Source organism: Ipomoea triloba, chromosome 6 (genome assembly GCF_003576645.1).
Source record: "Ipomoea triloba cultivar NCNSP0323 chromosome 6, ASM357664v1".
NCBI classification, from domain to species: domain Eukaryota; kingdom Viridiplantae; phylum Streptophyta; class Magnoliopsida; order Solanales; family Convolvulaceae; genus Ipomoea; species Ipomoea triloba.
Window position 1 is genome coordinate 10,554,192 of NC_044921.1, and position 8,451 is coordinate 10,562,642.

An 8,451-nucleotide genomic window follows, 5' to 3' on the forward strand; every position below is an offset into this window, starting at 1 on the left:
AGGATGGGGTAGGCGAAGAAGAAACTAACTGAATTGATTCATTGGTCAAAATGAATTGTTACAGAAGCATGAGCGGGAAATGAAATATATACAAAGGAGGGAAAACGGTTGCAACTGAAAGTGTAGGAGTAGAAGACTATTCTGCCCTTTTGATATCTTCCAACACCCCCCCGTAAGTTGGCGCGTGCAAGTCTTGAATGCCCAACTTAGATGAGAAAATCTTGAACAGAGCAATGGGTAAGGGCTTTGTGAGACCATCTGCAAGTTGGTTGGATGAAGAAACTGGCATAAGTTTGATTAGTCCTTGTGACACTTTTTCCCTAACGAGATGACAATCGATCTCGATATGCTTCGTCCGCTCGTGAAACACTTGATTTTCAGCCATGGCTATTGCTGATTTATTATCGCAGAAGACAGTGGCTGGCTTGGGCAAGAACAACTGTAAGTCTGCTAACAGGTACATTAACCACTGGACTTCGCAAACTGTGGATGCGAGGGCTCGGTATTCTGCTTCCGATGAGGATCTGGATACGGTTGCCTGTTTCTTGGACTTCCAAGATATGAGAGCGGAGCCAAGAAACACACAGTAACCCGTAATGGAGCGTCGGGATTCTACACAAGCTGCCCAATCCGAGTCTGAAAAAACGCTTAGCTGCAAATTGCTACCTTTGGGATAGCACAGCCCCTGACCAGGAGTGCCCTTGATGTACCGAAGTACCCTATGAGCTACAGTGAGGTGCTTGTCGGTTGGAGCATCAACAAATTGGCTTAGTTGTTGAACGGCATATGATATGTCCGGTCTAGTTGTTGTGAGGTATAGCAGCCGGCCAATGAGTCTTCTATAGGCAGAGATGTCTTCAAGAGCAGTGCCGTCACCATGGGTAAGGTGGTAACCTGGAACCATTGGAGTGTTTGCCGGTTTGCACTCAAGAAAGCCGGCCTCAGATAATATGTCAAGTGCGTATTTCCTTTGACAAATATTCAAGCCTGATTCACTCATCTTTGCTTCAATTCCGAGGAAGTATCCAAGGGTCCCCAGATCTTTAATCTTGAAAGTGTTGTCCAGAAACACTTTAAGGTCTTTGATCAGGCACTGGTCGGGGCTCGTAACCAATATGTCATCGACATAAACAAGGACGCCTATGAAATTATTATCCCGACCTTTAGTGAAAAGCGATGGATCAGCTTTGGACTGGAGGAAACCCATGCTGGACAGTGCACTGCTCAATTTTGCATTCCATTGTCGACTCGCCTGTTTTAGGCCATAAAGAGAACGACGCAGCCTACATACTTGGTTTGGTATTTCAGTCTGGAATCCGGGAGGCAACAACATATAAACTTCCTCTGTTAGATCGCCATGTAGAAAAGCGTTGTTGATATCTAACTGGTGGATATGCCAATCTCTAGCTGCTGCAGTAGCTAAGAATGTTCGAATTGTGGTGACCCTGGCTACCGGTGAGAAGGTTTCGACATAATCAACTCCCAATTGTTGTGTATAGCCTTTTGCGACGAGCCGTGCCTTGTACCTTTCAACAGAGCCATCAGCTTTTAACTTGGTCTTGTACACCCATTTACAACCGATTGGTGTTTTACCGGCAGGCAAAGTGGTTAAATCCCAAGTTTTGGTTTCTTGTAGAGCCCGAATCTCTGTATCCATAGCTTCCTTCCAATGTTTCTCTTTGACTGCCTGAGTGTAAGTTTTTGGCTCGTTGATTAATGATACAGCCATGGAGAAAATTTTGTGTGTTGGAGACAGGGCATCAAAGGAAATGACTTTCGATAGGTAATGAGGGGATGATCCTCTGCTGATCACCACATCACAAAGATAGTCTTGTAATCTGCTGGGGGCCCGTCTTGGTTTTTCAGACCTTCTCGGTTGTGTGATGGGAATATTGTTATCATCTGCTGTTTGTGAGGACTCACTTTGATCTGTCCCCAGTAAAGGTTCATTGTGATCATCAGGCATTTCATCAGAAAGAATCTGCCGGGGTGATGAACCAGTAACATCTGCTGAGCCCATGACATCTCTAGTCGTAGAATTGTCGGGAGTATTTCCCTCGTTCTCATCATTAAGTTCAGGAGGAATGGCTGCATTGGTGTTCACTGGTTCATAGTGTAGGCGGCTGTCAGTAGGAATAATTGGAAGTGAGGGATCACTAGATGCAGTCTTGGGAGCACTTGTGGAGGAATCTGCAAAGGGAAAGTGAGATTCATAAAACTTCACATCCCTAGATATAAAAATGACCTTCTCATTGATATCATAGACTAGATATCCTTTAGTATGAGCTGGAATGCCAATATAGATGCACTTCTTGCTTCGTTGTGCCATCTTGTGCTTGTGACTCGACAGATTGGCAGCATAGCACAAGCATCCAAAGACTCTAAGGTTTGACAAATCTGGTTGTCTTCCATAGAGCCTATAGAAGGGATTTGCAAACTCAATAACAGGTGAGGGCAGCCTGTTTATAATATATACCGCATGCATTATACACTGACTCCACAGCTCAAGAGGTAAGGAGGCTTGAAAGCGAATAGACCTAGCCACATTGAGTATGTGTTGGTGTTTCCTTTCAACTACTGCGTTTTGCTGCGGCGTGTAGGCACAGGAGCGCTGGTGAATGATCCCCTTTTCAGTAAAAAAATCAGACATATTGAATTCTGATCCATTATCTGTTCGAACAGTCTTGATTAACACTCCAAACTGAGTAAGAACCATTGCATGAAAGCCTTTTAGAAACTGTCTAACTTCACCCTTATTCTTCATTAAGTGTACCCAGGTGAATCGAGAGTAGTCGTCAACCAAAGTCAAGAAGTATCGTTCCCCTTTCAAGGAGTAAACCGGGAATGGCCCCCAAATATCTGCATGAATTAGATCAAAAGTAGACTCGGAAGTAGTAACACTCAAAGGAAAGGGAGTCCTTTTATGTTTAGCCAGATTGCAAGCATCACATGCAAAACTTTTATTAGCAGGAACTTTAAAATTGTTCAACAAATGCAGCTTATTAATAGGAAAATGCCCAAGTCTTTGGTGCCAAAGTTCACAACTATTACATTGAGCTAATGTGCCATTACGGCCTACACTTTGTTCTTTTGGTGACTCCTTCATCAGGTATAAGCCGTTGATTTCCTTAGCTGAACCAACTATCATCCCAAGATTGTCCTGAATCAAGCACTGTCCAGATTCAAAGATTAGTTTATAAAGGTTGTCTTGCAAAAGCTTGCTCACAGAAATCAGATTAAATTTGAAAGATGGGATATGAAGAACATCTTTCAACCAGATCTGCTCATTTAGTTTAACACTGCCTACATGCTTAACAGATATAGATTTTCCAGTAGGTAAACTGACTTCAGCATTATGAACAAGACGAAAATCATTAAGAAAATCAGTTGAGCATGTAATGTGATCCGTAGCCCCCGAATCAAGAATCCAAGTGGAAGAAGACATAAAAATAGAATTTATGTAAGACTTGCCTTCATCTGTGGAATCTTCCTCAGTGAGTTTTGGGATTAGAGATACAGAGGCTGTAGTTCTTGACCTATCAGTCGATGACTGCCCAATCTGATTTTGCAATGTAGATAACAGTCGCTCCATTCGCTCCATTCGATCCAAGGTCGAACCAGAGCCTTCTGAACTGGACAAGGATGAGTTAGCTGCATCTGTCTGCTTCCCTTTTGATTTATAACCAGGTACCCACCCCGGTGGATATCCGTGTTTCTTAAAGCATTTTTCAATCGTGTGTCCATTCATGCCGCAGAAAGTGCACTTCGCATTTCTGTTTGTGTTACCAGTTCTCCTTCCATTGTAAGAGTTAACAACTGCCACAACCTCACTAGTAAGATCTTGAGTTTGGTGAACTGCATTGGCTTGATTGATCTCAAGACTGTTCAGATTCAGATTCGTAAATGTGTTCTGTCTTTCCACTTTTTCTGCCATGACAAAGATCTTATAGACTTCAGGTAACGGATCAAGAACTAACACATTCGATTTGAGATTGCTAAACTCATCATTCAGCCCCTGCAAGAATCGTATAACCCGATCTGTCTCACGCTCTTCTAGAATCTGAGCAAAGACTTCGCAATTGCACCTCGGTTTGCATCTACAAATTGGAACCGGCCTCAGAGAATTCATTTCTTCCCAAAGAGTTCGACACTTTGTGTAATAGTCATTAACAGACATATTTCCTTGCTTCAGATTATTAATATCATTCTGTAAGATAGAGATTTTCTGTGCATTGCATTGAGAGAATCTACGCTTCAAATCTTCCCATACGTCCTTTGCTATATGAATATGCATAATACTCTGTGCAATAGAAGGAATTACAGATCTATAGATCCAAGAGCATACCATTAGGTTGCACCGCCTCCAAGTAGCGGCTTGAACATGCTCACCGTCTGGTACCGCGACGCTACCATCAACTATGCACCATTTGTTCTTCACTTCTAGTGCGATTTTCATCGCATTGCTCCAGGATGCGTAATTCGCACTGCCTTGCAGGAGAGGACTGACGAGAACGATGTTCGGACCATCGCTTGCACTGAAGAAGAATGGATTGTCCAGTTCCTCCATATTGTAACCTCTCTGTTGCGGAATTGTACTCCTCTGCGGAGCGGTAGTGGATGAAGATCTCGCCGGAGAACGATTGATCGGAGTGGTCGCGACTCTCTCCGGATTCTGTTCGCCTGAGAGAGCAGCAGCATAAGAGCCACGGCGTGGAGGCTCTGATACCATGATGGAGAATGTAGAGGATGGGGTAGGCGAAGAAGAAACTAACTGAATTGATTCATTGGTCAAAATGAATTGTTACAGAAGCATGAGCGGGAAATGAAATATATACAAAGGAGGGAAAACGGTTGCAACTGAAAGTGTAGGAGTAGAAGACTATTCTGCCCTTTTGATATCTTCCAACAGAAAGGGATTTTATATTTTTCATATATATATATATATATATATATATATATATATAAAGATTCAGTGCTTGAATCTCTTGACACCATGTACATCTCCTTGGATATTTACTTATTTAGGAGATAAATAAAGGGGAAGAAACTTGCAAAAAAAAAAGAGGGAAGAATAAAACAATTAGAATATTATAAAATGAAAAGGACAAAGAAAGAAAATATATGTGGCAAGTTATATATATATATATACTTATATTTTGGAGTTTGGAGGGGTACCGGCGTGGGAAGAGGAAAAGGAGAGAGGGAGACAAAGCATGCATGCTTTTCCGGATTCCAAAACACTCCTTCCAAAATCCAAAAACGCCCAAATAAAATAATAATAATAATAATAATAATATAATATAATAATAATAATATATTATTATTATAATAATAATAATATAATATAATTGTGAAGAAGCAAAAGGCAGTGGAGGTCCCAGGAAGTGTGGAGAAGACAAAATACATGGTGAGAGGAAGACATTATTGGAAGCCGGAAAAGCTCCAGTAGTAATTTCTTCTTTTTTTTTTTTTTTTTTTTGTCGACAGTAGTTGTAAAATCTGTGAAGTATTTTGTGGCCAGTTTTGTGTTTTAGCTTTTTCAAGAAACGATAGTGTATCAATATAGTGTATAATTACAGTTACTGTTTCTAAAATATGTGTGTGTAATAGAGCGATGTAGGCAACAACAGAGAGCAGAGAGTATCAATTGTATGGCTTACTGTTTATTATAGCTAATCAAAATTATTTAGCACAAATAATTTAAGATTTCACTGCTAAATTGGATGAATTAAAAACCAATTTACCAAATAGTAAACGATCGCTGATTCCCTTCTCATACAGGCAACGCCGACGAGGGAGAGATACGGCGGACTGAGGGTGGCATCCAGTAGAGATGGCGGCGGCGAGGCTAGGCTCCCAGTGGCGAGATCGCTGGAGAAAACGGCTGGAGCTCTGAAGAAACCTTGATAAGGCAGCAACTAGGTTATTTTTACAGTGGGTAATGGAAGATTAGAAGCTGAGAATGATTGGATGAAGAAGCATGATGATGGATTAAATTTTGGTCCATCCTCACAGAACTTCCGAGATAGAGAGAGACGAGAGATGGAGGAAATGAGGCTGCAAAGTGAAATCTCACTCTTCTAGGGCATTCTTATGTATATATTCCCTTCGTCCCGAATTGGATGTCTCATTTGCTTTTTGCAGGCTTTTTAAGAAAATAAAGTAAATGTGATGTGCTTTCTAAGTATGCCATCAACTTTTTCACTTTTGAAAATAAAAGCAATAAAGAAAACAAAAGTCATAAGGGTAAATAGGGAAAAGTAGAATGATGATGTTCAATTTTGGAAAGAGGACAACATTTTGAGACAAACTAAAAAGGAAAGTAAGACAGGTAAAATGGGACAGAGGGAGTATTAATTATTAAATGTGTAGTATGTATACATGAAACGTACGTATATTAGTATATACTGTTTATATAAAATAGTTAAATAATTAATTTAAATATAATATACTACGTATATAACTAAGGTATTGTATTGTATGGATAATATTTACTACGGAGTATTATATAGAGGTAAATTTTATTTATTTTAAAAATAAATATACTTACATGTCTTTTTATAATTTTTTTTTATTTATTTATCATACAAGTTTAGAATTTATAAATGTATATAAAAATAAATAAATATATACATATACATACATACATACATATATAACAATGATGTATAATGGATAAATTTTGTTTTAATTTATTGATTCTAAAAGTTTTTTATTACTCCGTACTAATTATTATTTATTACTGAGAATTTTATTATTATTTTGATGATAATTGGTATCAGTTTTTTTTAGGGTTTATTATTATTCAGGTTATTCATTGTTTAATGCTAATTATTATTTTTTTGTTTGTATTGAATTATTATTATATTTTGTTCTATTAACATATTCATAATTTAATACTAATTATATCATATTGTAGTACTAATATCATAAATGTATCACTCATATTACTGAATTCATGAATTTTGTGAATAATTTATTAGTTTATAAATTCAACTAATGGTTATTCATTTTACTTTTCTAAAGAAATTAACCTATTGATTTTGATGTTCCTAGAAAATGCAGTCGTATTATCCGGGAATCAAATCTCTATTCAAGGAATTGAAACTGTTACGATGGATGCACGGAATTTTAATTTTTTTGGAGTGTTTACCAAATCAATCTCTACTCCGTTTATTATGTTGACAAATTATAAATATTACATAAGTTGTAGATATCAATTTTATTATTCTTTCCCATAACATTAATAGTTTTTAACACCATAACATAATTTTAATATTTTAAATATTTAGTCCGTGCATCGCACGGGTAACATACTAGTTAATATAAAATAGATAAAAGTAGTAAGAAAGTTAAGGTGGTTGTGCACTATGTCGCAGGACAGTGTTGTTTTTATTTATTATTAAAATAAATTTGGTTTGAGACCGACCAGCTTGCTTGGTATGAGTAATCGTGCACTCTCGTTTCTTAAAGAGAAGTTGAGAGTTTGAATCATCTTTTGTATGAAAAAATTAATCTGGCCTGCATTTTGCTCTGTATCTCTTAATTAGAATAAATTTTTTGTGAGACTATTTTCACGTGAGATATGTAATATTATTTAGTTAAAATATAATACTTTTTCTTTATGTATTTATAAAAATATTATATTTTAATTAAAAAATAAGTTTATGTGCGGACTTTCTTGCTAACCTCGGGCAATTTTCGGCTTAAGGTACTTCGGTGCTCGACTCCCCTCCGAAAGGGATGATTACGATCTTGGATCGGGACGCGATGAAAGTTTCCTTTAGAAGACTTCGTTAATTTCTCGGGCCTCTCGGCCTCTTCTCTCTACTAAAAATAAAATAAAATTGTGAGACTTATAATACATTTTAATTAAAATATAATATTGTGAAGAAAAAGGCTACCTTAGTCCCATATAAGATATTGCCTTAATGTAGTTTGTAGACCCACTTTTGACCGATCGTTAATTATTAATTATTTGTAAGTTGTTTTGTTTGCTACAAGTTATTAAACTAATAAATAATAATCAAATAGAAACCTGTCCTAAATGGGATGTTTGTGCGGATGGATTATTATTTTTATATTAAAAATTACAAGTTTGATTACATTTGTTGTATATCAGTATGTGGTGTTCATATTTTGACCACTTTGAGGATCTAAAAAATTGTTTCTATCTATTACCGATTATCCATGAAAAGTAATCGGTTACACCGATCACCAACAAAATAATCAGTAACATTGACCACCACCAAAGGTTATAAAAAACATTGATAGATTAGGTCGCCATGTGTACGTATTTATGAATTCCTGACCACCCGTCATTAAAAGTGATCAACAATATTGACCACTAACAAAGATTATCATAGCCAAAAATCTTGTGGTCTAGTGGCACCCGGTTTACACTCTTACATGGAGGGGAGTGGGTTCGAGCCTTAGTGGAGGCGACTGACC